Genomic DNA, 6493 nt, shown 5'->3' on the forward strand with positions numbered 1-6493 from the left:
CACTCAATAAATACCACCGATTGATTTGGCTATGGGACGGGAGGATAACAGCGTGGCCTAATAACAAGAGCACAGGCCTGGGAAACAGAGGGCCTGGATTCTAATCCCGGGCAAGTCACTTCACTTCTCTGGGCCTCAATTCCTTCATCTGTAAAATGGGGGTTAAGACTGTGAGCCCCATGTGGGACATGGGTTGTGCCCAATATGATTAACTTGTATCTACCGCAGCGCTTAGTACAGTGCCCGGTACATAGTAACAAATGCCATAAAAAGGGGTGGGGGGAGAATGATGGTCATATACATGGGTATATGTACAAGTTACACACGTGGGATATTTAATAACCAAGGCAAATTAGGTGGATTCCCATGGGTCTGAGTTTTGAGGGATGAAGGGTGGGGAAATCTACCACCTGGTTAATGGGATCACTCTGATAATAATTACGGTACTTATTAAATGCTGATGATGTGCCAACCACTGTAGTAAGCGCTGGGGCAGATAAGAGCACACAGTCCATGCCCCACGTGGGGCTCACAGTCTCAATCCTCATTTTGCGGATGAGGTAACTGAGGCCCAGAGAAGTGAAGTGACTTGCCCAAGGTCACACAACAGACAAGTGGTGGAGTCAGGATTAGAACCCTTGACTTTCAGACTCTGATAGGCCTCTGCTCTTTAACTACGCCCCGCTGCTTCTCACATTACTCTGATGTATCGCCTTTGTTCTTTACCATGATAGCTTTCCCTTTCATTTATAGTTAAGGCTCCAGAAACACACTCTTCTGTTTCTGTGGGGAGAGCTACCATCTAAAAATTCAGAGACACAACCTTCTGGGGAAACTGTCAATTCAGGCAGCCCTCCATTATTCAGCGACTGTTAATTTGGGATTTTTTTGTCACTTTGCTGGCTCATTAGCATCTTGTCTCCTTTTGATTCTGTGATGACTTGTGAGCCTGGCCAACCTGATTTATTGAAGAATAGATCAACTCCTTCCCTCTGACACTACTCATTACAGTAGAAAGCAGAGATGACATTTAGGTAGATGTAATGATATAAGGATATTCCCTTAAAACAACTTTTATTACGCATTACAAATATTGAAATGATTCGTGCTTGCATACAGAGTGTAGGTGTTGCAATATTTCAATATCTATAATGATGATGGAGTCACTCAATAGGAATGGGACAGAGGAGCTCGGTCCTGTGACTTCAAGACAGAGACCCTCAGCAGAGAGTAAGTTTGAATGCTAGACTGTAAGCTTGCTGTGGGCAGCGAATGCGTCTGTTTATTATTATATTGTGCTCTACCAAGTGCTTAGCACAGTGCTCTGCACACAGTAAGTGCTCAATAAATACGACTGAATGAATGAAAGAAAACTGGCCATGGTGCTGGTGGTTTGCCCAATGCCACTGGCTCTGTTGTTTTTTTTTAACTGCAGGACCCGCGGGGGGCTGTAATGCCAATGCTATGCCGTAGCTCAATAAATACCACTGAATGAATGAATGAATGAATGAATGAATGAATGAAAGTAGCGCCACAGCCCAGGAGTTGGTTGCCTTGGTAGCCACAGCAGTCTGTGTGGCCCGCGGTAGCCAGCGGGTTTACAGGATTCTTGTCCGTCTCATAGTAATAATAATAATGATGGCATTTTTTAAGTGCTTACTATGCGCAAAGCACTGTTCTAAGCACTGGACAGATTACAAGGTGATCAGGTTGTCCCACGGGGGGGCTCACAGTCTTCATCCCCATTTTCCAGATGAGGTAACTGAGGCCCAGAGAAGTCAAGTGACTTGCCCAAAGTCACACAGCTGGCAAGCGGTGGAGCCGGAATTTGAACCCACGACCTCTGACTCCAAAGCCCTCACGGCACACCACACATGGTTCTTCGTTCTGAGAGTAAGGCTCACTGCCGACGCCACAGCCCCCACGGACATCCCCCTTCTAGGGAAACTCAGACACGTCAGAAACTCCTCACCATCGGCTTTAAAACCCTCAATCCCCTCGCTCCCTCCTACCTCACCTTGCTGCTCTCCTACTTCAACGCAGGCCGCACGCGTGGCTCCTAATGCCAACCTACTCGCTGCACCTCCATCTCACTACCGACCCCTCACCCTTGTCCTTCCTCTAATCCCGGCTCCATCACATGTCTGCTGGGTGACTTTGGGCAAGTCACTTCACTGCTCTGGGCCTCAGGTACCTCATCTGGAAAATGGGAGTTATGAGGCCCATGTGGGACAGGGCCTCATACCTGCTTAACTTGCATCTACCCCAACACTTAGAGTAGCGCTTGGCACATAGCAAGTGCTTAATAAGTACCATACTCATCAGACGATTATTCCCCCCGCCTTCAAAGACTTACTGAAGAGGACTTCCTTGACTAAGCACCCTCATCTCCTCTCACTCCGTTCTGCATCACCCCTGCACTTGGATTTATTTATTTATTGCTCCCTTTATTCACCCCTCCCTCAGCCCCACAACACTTATGTCCTTATCCGTAATATACTGATTTATACTAATGCCTGTCTCTTCCTCTAGACCGTAAGCTCGCTGTGGGCAGGGAATGTGCCTATCAACTCGATTGCGCTATGCTCTCCCAAGCACTTAGAGCAGTGCTCTTACCCACAGCAAGTGCTCAATAAATTTGATGACTTCCTTGGGTGTCCTGATTCAGAGAGTCACTCTCTTCTCACTAGACCCACAGCAGGGCTTGATATTTAGACTACAAAATAGAGTAAAATGATGTGAAGACCAAAATCAATCATCTGAGACAACTTTAATTAGATAAGGATAGGAACCAAGAATCTGCTAATGCTTCCCGACATCAGGCTTTCTACTCTCGTTGTTCCTACTCGCCCGAATTTCAGGAGGCCAGGGCAACATGCAACTCTGAAACCTTCACCCCAAGTACCAGCCGTGACGGAGACATAATTCAGTTCAGCCACTGGCCACGGACCAAGAAAAACTTCAGTCTCAACCAACTCACTAAAGACTCAGTTAAGGCAGTTCAACTATAGGCAAAATTACCTTCCTCGACAGAAAAGAAAGGGTACACGGAAGGGGCAATCCCTATTCTGCTTGGGACCTTACCCCTACTTTTCTTAGGGGCCCTGAACTTTCTCTCCGACCTAAAACTGAACCTTTAAGGGAGGTGACCTACAACTCAGCAAAACTGCTCTGTTGGTTTGGGCAAGGGGAGTCGGGCCTCCGTTGACTGCACTAAGCCTTTTTGGCCAGGATTCCTTAGCATAAAATATGTACGAGTTCATTTTACACAAGCTCCTCACTCACACGCACACACACAAAAATTATTCAGAAACGACCTCGATGGGTCCTTTTTACCCCACACAAAGTGGCAATTATCCGGTGAATTCAAGCTGGGTAGACGGCCAATATGGATCAGTAGGGCCAAAAAACAAACAAAAAACAGCATCCCTTTGCCCAGAAAACTAAAACAAAAATCTGCTTGTCCAGAATGATCCAGTTTGACCAGTGCAAGGTCCCTACATAATCACCAACTCTTCCTTTCTTTTGGCTAGGGTAGAACTGGTCCCAGCATTTCCTTGGGGAAACAAGAGAGCCCCTAAATCCACTTCAAGTTATTCTTCCAAGGCTAACCCGCCAAGGTTTCAACTTGAAGATTTTGCCGAGAGGCAGGAAAAGTTCTCTCTGACTGGGTTTAGTTAGTACACAAACCATCTTTGGTTCCTGGACCCCTTCAAAAATAACTGCCCCAGTTCTTTCTCTGTGGCTTTCCTGTCTTTAACATGCCCCATCGCCATCTTGGGGCTCAAGTTTCCTGAGATTCCCTTGTCTACCTAGAGGCTGATGCTCTATTTGGTCCGCATTCACTTTATTAAAGAGCATCCTCCTTTTCGTGGAAAGATGCTCTTTCAATTGCACGCTTGCTCAATAATAGCTCGCCTCCAAGAAAGCACTGCGACGCCCCATTTTCATTCTAAAACAGAATTTGAGAAGCCACAACTCTCATGGAGGCGGGGCTGGAGGGGCATTTCTGACATCTACACATTTCTAGTCAGAGACTTCGACTAGGAAGACAGCACTGGAAATCTTGGGTAGAAAAATACACCCACATGCAGAATTTAATATTGCCACAAACAATAAAAGCGTATGTATGCACATGATCACTGTCATTATCTATTTGCAGTGCTCTTTCTGTGTTCTCAAAAGACTTCTCCCCTTCCCGTTTGACTCCTCTAATTCATTCGTGCCAAAAAACTGTGTTCAATCCTGATTATTTTCAATTAACGGAACATGTCTGCTAATCCTGTTGAACTGTACTCTCCCAAGTGCTTAATACAGTTTTCTGCACATCGTAAAGTGCTCAATGAATATCACTGATTAATTGTTTGAGGAAATCTACCGCGACTCACCTGGAGACATCAAGATATCTCCCTAACGTTCCCAGAGCTGCCGCGTCCCAAGTCTTTCTCAGCTGGTTTCTGCGAAAAGAATCTCGGTCTGCCTCCTTAGCCATTCGCGTTTGTGAATGATGGGGGGAAAAAGGCAGGGCAAGAAATAGTACTAGGCTTTCCATGAAAGCAGCCATCACTCAAGAACTGAAGAAGGCGAATAAAACCAGGCTGCTTTTCCTTCCCTCCCTCGGCTGGGCAACAAACCCAGTTAGATTTTGGTCATTTTCTGTTCTCCCACCAAGGACTGCACCGGTAGTGCCTGGAGCCTGAAGATGAACAACATGGAAGGGTGGGCAGGCGACAAAAGCATGACCAGATGGTGCCCACGGCAAGCTGCTGTTACTACCCCAGTGGCCCAGCCTGGGGGCATTTTGGGGGGTCAGCCCTGTTTCTGGGGGACCCCGGCGGGCGCTGACAGTATCCTGCCCTCAATAAAGGCCTGGGGCTTGGCTGGCCAACTGAAAACCCCACAGTGATTTCTTCCCCGAAAGAAAGATCAGCCCCCCACGACCTTTTATCTCGAACAAAAGAATGGGGTCCGAGGGCGGGGATGCGCAGGAAACGTTGTGCTCCTTTCCAATCCCTGAAGCATTCATTCATTCAATCGTATTTATTGAGCGTTTAATGTGTACAGTACTGTACTAAGCGCTTGGGAAATAAAAGGCGGCAGCATATAGAGGCGGTCCCTAACCAACAATGGGCTCACAGTAGTAACACCGTTTGGGTCTGGACCACTCCTGGGTGGCCCCTGACCCCCGGCATCCTGGGCCCTTTAAACTAAAAATGTGTGTATATGTATATATAAATATATAATACACACACATGCAATATATACATGCACATATATGTGTGTACACACACACATATATGTGCATGCGTATATATGTATATGTGTGTGTATATATATATGCACAGACAATATATACATGCATATATATATATACACACACATACACATATATGTGCATGCATATGTGTGTGTGTGTATATGCACACACAATATATACATGCATATATATATATATTGGGGAGAGGTTGGTGGGGAAACAGTTATGCATCTTGCACAACGGTCTGCTGAGGGTGATCTGGCTTATCTCTGTGACCAAGAACGAGGATTGCTTAAATTGGAATGAAAAGGCAATTCAAGGAGGGCGTTTCTTTTTTGGGTTTTTTTTTTTTGCTGTTGTTGTTTGGTTCCCCCTCCCCCTTTATAATGTCCAGTGTCCACTAGTCCTTAAAAAAATGATCCATTTTCATCCTTCCCCCCTTCCCCAAAACACACACACACACACACACACACACAGGGGCACCCTGCCCCTCCCCGGTTCTGAAATCCTGGCCCTAAGAGCCCTCTGCTCCGTACATTCCGTGGACTAAGAGGATGAAAATGGAAAGGGGTTTTCTTTTACCTTAGCTCCTCGAGGCTGCTCGGGCGACCAAGTGCCTGATCTCTTCGGAAAGGAGCGGGAAAATGGGCAGGAGCCCAGCCCGGCGGCCGCAGCGACTCCTCTCTCTCTCTCTTTCTCTCTGTGTGTGTGTGTGTGTGTGTGTGTGTGTGTGTGTGTGTGTACGTCTATGTGTGTGTCTGTGTCTGTGAATGTCTGCGGGGATGAGGGAGGCGGGGGCACGGAGAGCCCAGTCCTTCTCCCCTCCCCGCTTTTGTCTTCAATCAGGAAGCAGCGGCAACGCATCTCCTCCTTCCTCCTCCTCCTCCTTCTCCTCCTCCAAATGTGGGCTGTTGCTGCTGCTGTCTTTTCTCCTTCTCCCTCTCCTCCTCTCCTTCCATTTGCGCGAACCACCTGGGCAGGAGCATCAGCAGGAAGAGCAGGAGCAAGAATAGGAGCAGGAGCAGCAGCAGGAAGAGCAAGAGCAGGAGCAGGAAGAAGAAGGGCAGGAGCATCAGCCGGAAAAGCGGGAGCAGGAAGAGCGAGGCAGGAGCAGGAAGAGCAGGAGCATCAGCGGGAAGAGCAGGAGCAGCAGGAAGAGCAGGAGCAGGAAAAGCAGGAAGAGCAAGGCAGGAGAAAGAACAGGAGCAGCAGCGGGAAGAGCAAGAGCTGGAGCAG

At 47.5% G+C, this 6493-nt stretch overlaps 1 protein-coding gene across 2 annotated transcripts in view; it reads right to left on the minus strand.

The window, feature by feature from the left end:
* The window catches only part of GNG2 (G protein subunit gamma 2), a 93165-nt gene extending 87032 nt beyond the window's left edge, over positions 1–6133 (minus strand). The window contains exon 1 of one of the 2 annotated variants that reach the window (XM_038756635.1): positions 5840–6133. The gene's annotated coding sequence lies outside the window, so the exon portion shown is untranslated. The remainder of the gene's footprint in view (positions 1–5839) is intronic. The other variant, XM_038756634.1, reaches the window with a different exon arrangement.
* Positions 6134–6493: the final 360 nt, after the last annotated feature.

Source organism: Tachyglossus aculeatus, chromosome 14 (assembly GCF_015852505.1).
Source record: "Tachyglossus aculeatus isolate mTacAcu1 chromosome 14, mTacAcu1.pri, whole genome shotgun sequence".
Taxonomy (NCBI): domain Eukaryota; kingdom Metazoa; phylum Chordata; class Mammalia; order Monotremata; family Tachyglossidae; genus Tachyglossus; species Tachyglossus aculeatus.